Here is an 8,868-nt window from a genome sequence, read left to right as displayed (position 1 = left end):
GTCAGAGTCACTGTGTTGAAATGTCAGTATCCATGCTATATTCTTTTGCACTTTGTTTCCCATCTCTTGGTGGTTCTGTAAGAATGAGAGAGGAGTTTTGGTGTTACTTGGTGGTATCACCCACTTTCTCCTCTGTGAGGAACCCAAGAATATCTGAGTCCTTAAATGGTCCCATCTTGCCTTTAGTGTCTCAAGGGAGTTCTGTGCCAGGAAAGGAACAGCAGGAAATGAGAATCAATGAATTATATGATTATTAGCTAAGTCAGCACCTGATAATTCCCAATGCAGGGTTTTCTGGTAAAAGATGAACTCGAGCATGTCTTAAGCCTCAGTGTGTAACTGGGATTTTTTACTTCTCTTCAAATGGAAATTTTAGGCATATTGTTTGATAGAGAGATCCAACCTCTGAGAGGAATACTAAATGCATTTACTCTCTAGCTTCAGGTTGAGGAAGACCTAAGAGATCTTATGTCTGCTTACCACTGGGAGATAGGAAGCAGAAAATGCGGGAAAACAGGAACTGGGTGCTGACATTTTGAGACAGTGGCCCTGCCCACTGATTACTGGGGCCCAGTCAAAACCTTGGACTGTGATCAGTTGGCTTCCAGACCTTCTTCCCTTGAGTAGAGGAGAGTAGGGGAGCTGCAGGGGATGTGAACAGAGGCAGAATCTCCCTCATGAAAGAGGAAAGTCCTCATAGGCAGGAAGTTTCCCTCACAGTTTTTAAAATCTGAAAAGAAGTCATAGTAGATTTTTGACTCCTAGGAAGGAAATCACCATTTACTGAACATCAATTATGCCTTCAGTCATGCTAGGCAAGTTTCATTTGTTGGTTTCTTAGTTGAAAGTAAAAAATAATTCTGACTTACTCAAAGCAAAAGAGGAATTTATTGAAAAGATATCAGGTAACTAATAGAATTCTAGCCAGTGGGCAAGCAAGCTCAGATACTCTGTAGTCAAAATCAATTCCAAAAATAAAACTATCCTATATTTGGCTGGGGAAGACTATTCGAGCTGGTTCATAAACCCACTGAAATGATAACTAATAATTTGGTTGCTACCAGGGATGACAAAATTTTATATGTACAGCTTGTACATTTCGCTTCTCAGGCCTAGAGTCAAAGATTTTTTTCTAAGAATCTCTCGTTCATTTGAATAGGAAATGGTATTATCATCTGGGTACTAGTGGTCTCATTGCTACTGAGTTTATCTTTTCTTCCAGGCCTTTTCAATGGATAGATATAATATATATAAATTATATAGTCTTATATATAAAGTTATACTACAAATATGTGTGTGTGTGTGTGTGTGTATATATATATATATATGCTCATACTGATAGTTTCTACTCACATTTAGGACTACAGGTTTTTTACTTAGTCTTAGCTATCTTACATCTGTATTTCATTTCTCCTATGTGAAAATTTTCAGTTTTCAATGGTACTTGTTATTGGACTGAACTACGTCTCCCAAAATTCATATGCTGAAGTTGTAACCTCCAGTGACTATATAGTTGCCACTCCATATCTGTGGATTCCACATCCACGGATTCAATCAACTGAGGATCAAAAATATTTGAAAAAAAAATTATAATACAGTATTAAAAAATAACACAAATTAAAAAACCAATACAGTATAACAACTATTTATATAGTATTTACATTGTATTGGGTATTATAAGTAATCTAGACATGATTTGAAGTATATGAGAGGATGTAGGTAGGTTTTATTTAAATAAATAACATTTTATATTATATATGAAATACATTTTATATAAGGAGCATAAGCATCTGCCGATTTTGATATGGTGTGTAGCCCTGGAACTAATCCCCCATGGATACCAAGGGATGATTGTATTTGGAGATAAGGCCTTTAGGGAGGAAATTAAGGTTAAATGAGATCATAAGGGCAAGGCCTTAATCTGACAGGACTGGTATCCTTATAGGAAGAGGAAAAGTCATGTCCGGGTACAGTGGCTCACACCTGTAATCCCAGCACTTTGGGAGGCAAGGGTGGGAGGATTGTTTGAGGCCAGGAGTTTGAGACCAGTCTGGGAAACATAGTGAGACCCTTGTCTCTATTATAAAAAAGGAGAAGAAGAAGAGGAAGAGACAGTGATCTCTCTCTCTCCTTCTCTCCCGGTGTGCAAGGAGGGAAGGCCATGTGAAGACATGGTAAGAAGGTGGCTGTCTACAAGCCGGGAAGGGAGGCCTTACCAGAAACCAGCTCTGACAGAATCTTGATCTTGAACTTCTAGCCTCCAAAACTGTGAGAAAATACATTTCTGTTGTTTAAGCTCCTAGTCTGTGGCATTTTGTTACAGCAGCCCTAACACACTAATACAGTACCATAATTACTCTTTTCGCTTTATCTCACAATGCCCACATGATAATACCATTGCTACCACTAACAATATGATTACTGTGAGTAGTTTAACACTGTTCTATGTCATTGTTTTTGCTCTTAGGTTATATACCACTAGTGATATACAGTCAAATTACTATTTCTGAAAGTCCTTTTTTTTTTTTTTTTTTTTGGAGACGGAGTCTCGCTCTTTCATCCAGGCTAGAGTGCAATGGCGCAATCTCGGCTCACTGCAAGCTCCGCCTTCCCAGTTCACGCCATTCTCCTGCCTCAGCCTCCCTGTGAAAGTCACTTTGACCAATCTCTCTCTATGTGGTTATGTCACTATTTAGAAATATGTTAGGATTGTTTCCTTTTACTTTCCACTTTTAGGGATTGCTTTTTTTAAACTTTAAGTTTGTTTCATAATTATGTAAAAGATTACATGATTCTAAAGTCATATCTAGAAGACATGCTTTCCTCATAGAATGCTAACATTAGCATCCTTATGCTCAACTACAACTCTGGTTTTCCAGACGATTCAGAATATATTTGGTGGCTATATAGCAACCTTGGCCACAGTGTTAATTTATGTTTTCTCTCTGATGACTTTTTTTTTTTTTTTTGAGATGGAGTCTTGCTCTGTCACCCAGGCTGGAGTGCAGTGGCATGATCTCGGCTCACTGCAACCTCCACCTCCCGAGTTCAAGCGATTCTCCTGCCTCAGCTTCCCGAGTAGCTGGGACTACAGGCATGTGCCACCAGGCCCGGCTAATTTTTGTGTTTTTAGTAGAGACAAGATTTCACTATGTTGGCCAGGCTGGTCTCGAACTCCTGACCTCAGGTGATCCATCCACTTCAGCCTCCCAAAAAGCTGGGATTACAGGTGTGAGCCACGGAGCCCACTCACTCTCTGCTTATTTTTATTTTCTTTTTCTTTTGTTTTTAATAATTTACCATAATGTGCCTAGTTTTGGATTTATCTATTTTTATCCTGCTGAAGATTTAATGTATTTCTTGAATATAAAGATTTACATTTTTATTGTTTCTTAATAATTCACAATAATTTTATCTTCAAATAATTCTTTCTCATTTCCCCTAATCTTTCTTTTGGGAACTACAACTAATCATTCTTTCTTAGTCTGTTCTTCCTAACTCTTAACTTCTTTTTCATATTTTTTATCCCTTTATCACTTTGTGTTACATTCTGGTTAATCCTCTAAGATTTACCTTCTAGTCCATTGATTACTTCCTCAGTTGTGTTTACATCTGCTATCTAATTTTTCCTTTGAATTATAATTCCAACTACTACATTTTCTTTTATAAAAGTTTTTTTAAAAATCTATTTCCGGCCAGGCGCGGTGACTCACGCCTATAATCCCAGTACTTTGGGAGGCTGAGGCAGGTGGATCACGAGGTCAGAAGTTTGAGACCAGCCTGGCCAACATGGTGAAACCCCATCTCTAGTAAAAATACAAAAATTAGCCAGGCGTGGTGGTGGGCGCCTGTAATCCTAGCTACTTGGGAGGCTGAGGCAGGAGAATTGCTTGAACCCAGGAGGCGGAGGTTGCAGTGAGCCGAGATCGCGCCACTGCACTCCAGCCTGGGTGACAGAGCAAGACTCAGTCTCGGGAAAAAAACAAACAAACAACAACAAAAAAAAACCATAAGAAACTATTTCCCTTTGTCACTTTCATTATTAATATTATTATTAGAGACAGGGTCTCGCTACATTGCCCAGGCTGGAGTGCCTGGGCTATTCACAGCCACCAACATTGAGCACTACAGCCTTGAACTCATGGGCTCAAGCCATTCTCCTGCCTCAGCCTCCAGAATAGCTAAGAATACAGTTTAATTATTTAAAAAATACTATTTTTATAGTCTCTTCAGATTGTACTATCGTCTAAAATTTGCAAAGCTACTTAATCCTACTAGTCATTGAGTTTGTTGACTTTCCTAAATAGGGCATGGGTTAGTCGCGGGGTAATCTTTTATTGTAAGCTGATCTTTAGTAAGGATATTTTATCCCTTTGGGCTCTCTTTGTCCTCTAAATCATAGGTTGGCAAACTTTTTCTATATAGGGCCAAATAGTAAATATTCTAGTCTTGGCAGGCTACACAGTCTCTGTCTCTTCCTCCTTCTCGTCTTCCTTTTTTTTTTTTTTTTTTTTTAATAACCTTTTAAAAATGTAAAATCCATTCTTAACACACAAAGTCTACAAGAGCAGGCCATGGCAGTATTTGGCCCACGGGCCTTAGTTTGCTGACTCTGGCTCTAGATGTTGGAAATGCGTGCTTCCCTCTGCCAAGTTGATTTGCTGGCTTCAAAACAGTTTACGTTAATTTCTTGGACTTGAGGATGCCTATGCCACCTGCGTAGTTTATATTTTGGTTAAAAACAGTCTTGAGGTTTTGGTTTTTAAAGGAATAATTTTTCCTCTGATCAGAGTCCTAGGCAGATTCAAATTTCCTTATTGCTTTTCTGGCAGAGAATTTCTTGTTTCTAGATCACTGGAGGGTACCTCTCAAGGTCCCCATTTTATGCAGTGATCTTAGTGATAGCTTACCACCTTAGGCAGGCCCCAAACCATATCTGTCCTTTCCCTGAATGATTATTAGAGCCAATATCTGGATTTGATACCCTCACTCCTATCCCCAAAGTTATCACTGTATTATTTCATTATTTCATAATTCTGGCTTTAAACTCCTTTATTGTTTACATATTATTGCTTTTCTTTTTTTCTTCAGCTTAGCTAGTCTTTTAATTATATGCACCATATATCATTTACCATTTCTCCATATTGAGTGAAGCAAGGTATCCACATTAGTTTATTCCTCCAAGCTGCCAGAGTAACTCTAAATCAGAAAAGGTATTGAATTTTATCAAAAACCTTTATTCATTCATTGTGATTATAAGATATGTCTTATCCACTGTGAAAAAATGATGTAACATGTTATATTAATATTTTTTCTAAGTTGTCCTTGTATATCTGGAATGAAGATTTCTTGGTTATGAAGCATAGTCATTTAATATTCTGTGGATGCAATTTAGTAGGTTTATGATTCCAGATGTATAAATAAGATTGATGTAAAGTTTGATATGCTTTTCTTTTCCTTGTTTCTTTTCTTTTTCTCTTTTGTATTAGAGTTATCTTAGTTCTGTTAAAAATTGTGTAGCTTTCTATATTTATTTTTATATCTATATGTGTTTTTAAAAATTATTGATTAGATGCTTATCTTTTGTACTTTTCCTCCAGAGTAACTCAATCTTGGATTTATCAATCTTATCTTTTTTGTTTGACTTTGCACTTATTTATCTTGGTTGTTATCTTCATAATTTTCTTTCTCCTTTTCAAAGAATTTTCTATGAATAATTAAAGTATTTTCATTTTTGCACTTCCTGCGTCCAGTTCTCTAACTTGGGTATACAGTGTAGGTCATCTCTCTGCTGGAATGTTCTTTTCCAAGATCTTCACAGATGAATTCTTTCTAATGTTCAGATCTCAGCTTAAATGCCACCTCAGAGAGGCCTTTCCAACCCAAAGTAGTGCCACTCCTATGCCAGTCACTCTCAGTCACATCATTGTGTTTCATTGTTATTTAAGCAAGTGTTACCCCCAGATGTTTTCTTATTTATTCATATACTTGTTTATAAGCTGTCTTCCCCACTGTACTGGTGGAATATAAGTTCCATTAGAGCAGTGTTGTATATCCTGCTCTTAGAACCGTATATAGTATCTAGCAGGTAATCAGTAACTTGGGTTTATTACATGAGTGCATAAAACAGTTCTCATTTTATTATTATTATTATTTTTTGAGACGAAGTTTCGCTCTGTCACCAAGGCTGGAGTGCAGTGGCACAGCCTCGGCCCACTGCAACCTCCACCTCCCGGATTCAAGTGATTTTTCTGCCTCAGCCTCCCAAGTAGCTGGGATTACAGGCACCCACCACCATGCCCGGCTAATTTTTGTAGTTTTTAGTAGCAACGGGGTTTCACCATGTTGGCCAGGCTGGTTTCGAACTCCTGACCTCAGGTGATCCGCCGGCCTTAGCTTCCCAAAATGCTGGGATTACAGGCGTCAGCCACTGCGACCAGCCTCATTTTATTGTTTTAATAATAGTCTATATCTAAAATTTTTATTTTATTTTGTCGCAATAACTGTTTGGGAGTTTGCCCTCCACCTTAAAGTGGATGGTTTATTTGCTTGTTTAATTTCAAGTTTTATTACTTTGTGACATGATAAAATGGCTCATATAAATTTCATGCTTTGAAATTTACTGAGTTTATCTTTGTGTCCTATTTATGATCTTTTTTTGTAAATGTTTCACAGAAGTTTAAAAAATGGCATACTTTCTTTTTATAATGAAAAATTCTATGATTTAGATCTTCTAATTTTTGTTGACAATTTTTATTTATCTGAGCGGTCAGTTTGCGATATTTGTGTTTAAACGTCTCCTACAAATATTGTGTTTCAAGCATTTTTTCCCCTTATGTTTCTAACTACTTCATTATTGTCACATAAAGATTCCAGGTGTTAGATCTTTATTGTGGATTTTACCTTAGTTCCATATAAAATGTTTTTCTTTGGCCCATTTGATGCTTTTTGTTATAAATTCTATTTGCCTGAAATAAGCCACCCAGTCCTCGTTTTATTTGTATCTGTCTGAAGAGACAATCTGGGAACCTCTGGCCTAGAGCTCTGATGGCTCCAAGTGCCCCTTTCCTGATGTGCACAAAAGGATAAAATGATACTCTGAGGGCCAGCTGAATTTGAAGGGTTATTTAATGCACTGTATGTTTCAAAGGCTTCTCTTGCGGGAAATAAAAGAGATCCATGGGTGAATCCCCAGGAGTGCTAAACTGACAACTTTACCCAGCTTAGAAATGTCCTACAATATCCAGACATCAAAACTGCCTCCATAGTAGCTGCAGTTGAGATTCACCCTTGACTATGTAATTGACTCTTTTGTGATGATGTCCCTGATGCTGACTATGATTTGAGATAGCCAGAGAGGTTCCTAAACATAGCTAAGGGAGAAGGCTAAGGGGCAGGTGCAGGAAGGTCCGTGCACTGGCAGGAAGGTCTATTTCCCAGATTCTCTCTGGCTTTAGTTGGTTAACAGTGGTTTGAGACATTTGTGATAGTTAATTTTATGTGTCAACTTGACTGGGCTAGGCATGCCCAGGTATCTGGTGAAAACATTATTTCTAGGTCTGTCTGTGAAGGTGTTCCTGGAAGACGTTAGCATCAGAATATACGTACGCAAAATTAAGAAGATCAGCCCTCACCAATGAGCGTCAGGGTCATCCAATCTGAAGATGGCCAAAATAGAACAAAAAGGCAGAGGGAGGGTGCATTTTCTCTCTTTTGTTTAGCTAGGACATCCATCTTCTCCCGCCCTCAGACATCAGCAGCCCTGGTTCTTGTGCCTTTGAAGTTGGACTAGAACTTACACAACTTGCTGCCCTGGTTGTCAGGCTTTCAGGCTTGGACTGGAACTATGTCACTGTCATTGTGCGGCTCCAATTTGCAGGCAGCAGATTGTGGGGCTTAGTTTTATAATTATGTGAGTCAAACCCGCATAATAAATCTCTTTCTATATTTGCCTGTATATATCCTATTATTCTATTTCTCTGAAAAGCTGACTAATACAACATGCTCATGTACTCTTACAAAATCTTAGTTTTGGTACTGGAGCGTGGGAGTAGAATATGCCTGAGAAAGTTCATGAAGCTCTTGTGATGGGGCAGAGCTCTGAGAAGTCATTCTCCAGAAAACAAAACTGAAACAGTTTTCAGGTTTGGCTTCACAGCATCTGTTTATGGTAGCAAAATAAAGAGTAAGCAATATTATAGTAGCAGAAGACCTGTATGATTATCTGTCCCTGTCACTGGCTTGTCATATGTCACTTTTCATTATGAAAAATAGGCATGAGAAGGGCAAGGAGAACTTCACTTCTTAAGAGACTTCAGCAAGTGGGTGAGAAAAATGTGCTAGTTTGTGAAGTGTTGAGAGCAGTTTGAAAGAAAAATGCAGTTAAACAAAACAAAACACTATAACCAAGCTATAATGAAAACTGTGATTACCACTCTGCTGCCCCTTCAAAGAAGGGCTTCTTGTCCCAGCTGCTGGGAGTGCTGTTGGCAGATGACCTTCAGCTGCTTTCACTGCAGGATGCCTGCACATCTAGGGTACCCCCTTTCTTCAGGTGACCCACATCTAGTGACTGATAAGGGGGATTAAAGGCCTTGCCAACTTTGGGGAAATATATATATATACACACATCGCCCAGGCTGGAGTGCAGTGGAACAATCATGGCTCACTGCAGCCTCAACCTCCCAGGCTCAAGCAATCCTCCCACCTTAGGCTTCTGAGTAGCTGGGACCACAGGTATGTACCACCATGCCCAGCTAATTTCTTTTTTGTTTTTGTTTTTGGAGAGATGGATCTCCCTAATCTGCCTAGGCTGGTCTCAAACTCCTGAGCTCAAGCGACCCTTCTGCCTCAACCTCCCAAAATGTT

Source organism: Gorilla gorilla, chromosome 1, assembly GCF_029281585.2.
Source record: "Gorilla gorilla gorilla isolate KB3781 chromosome 1, NHGRI_mGorGor1-v2.1_pri, whole genome shotgun sequence".
In the NCBI taxonomy this organism is placed as follows: domain Eukaryota; kingdom Metazoa; phylum Chordata; class Mammalia; order Primates; family Hominidae; genus Gorilla; species Gorilla gorilla.
This window is presented reverse-complemented; position numbering follows the sequence as displayed.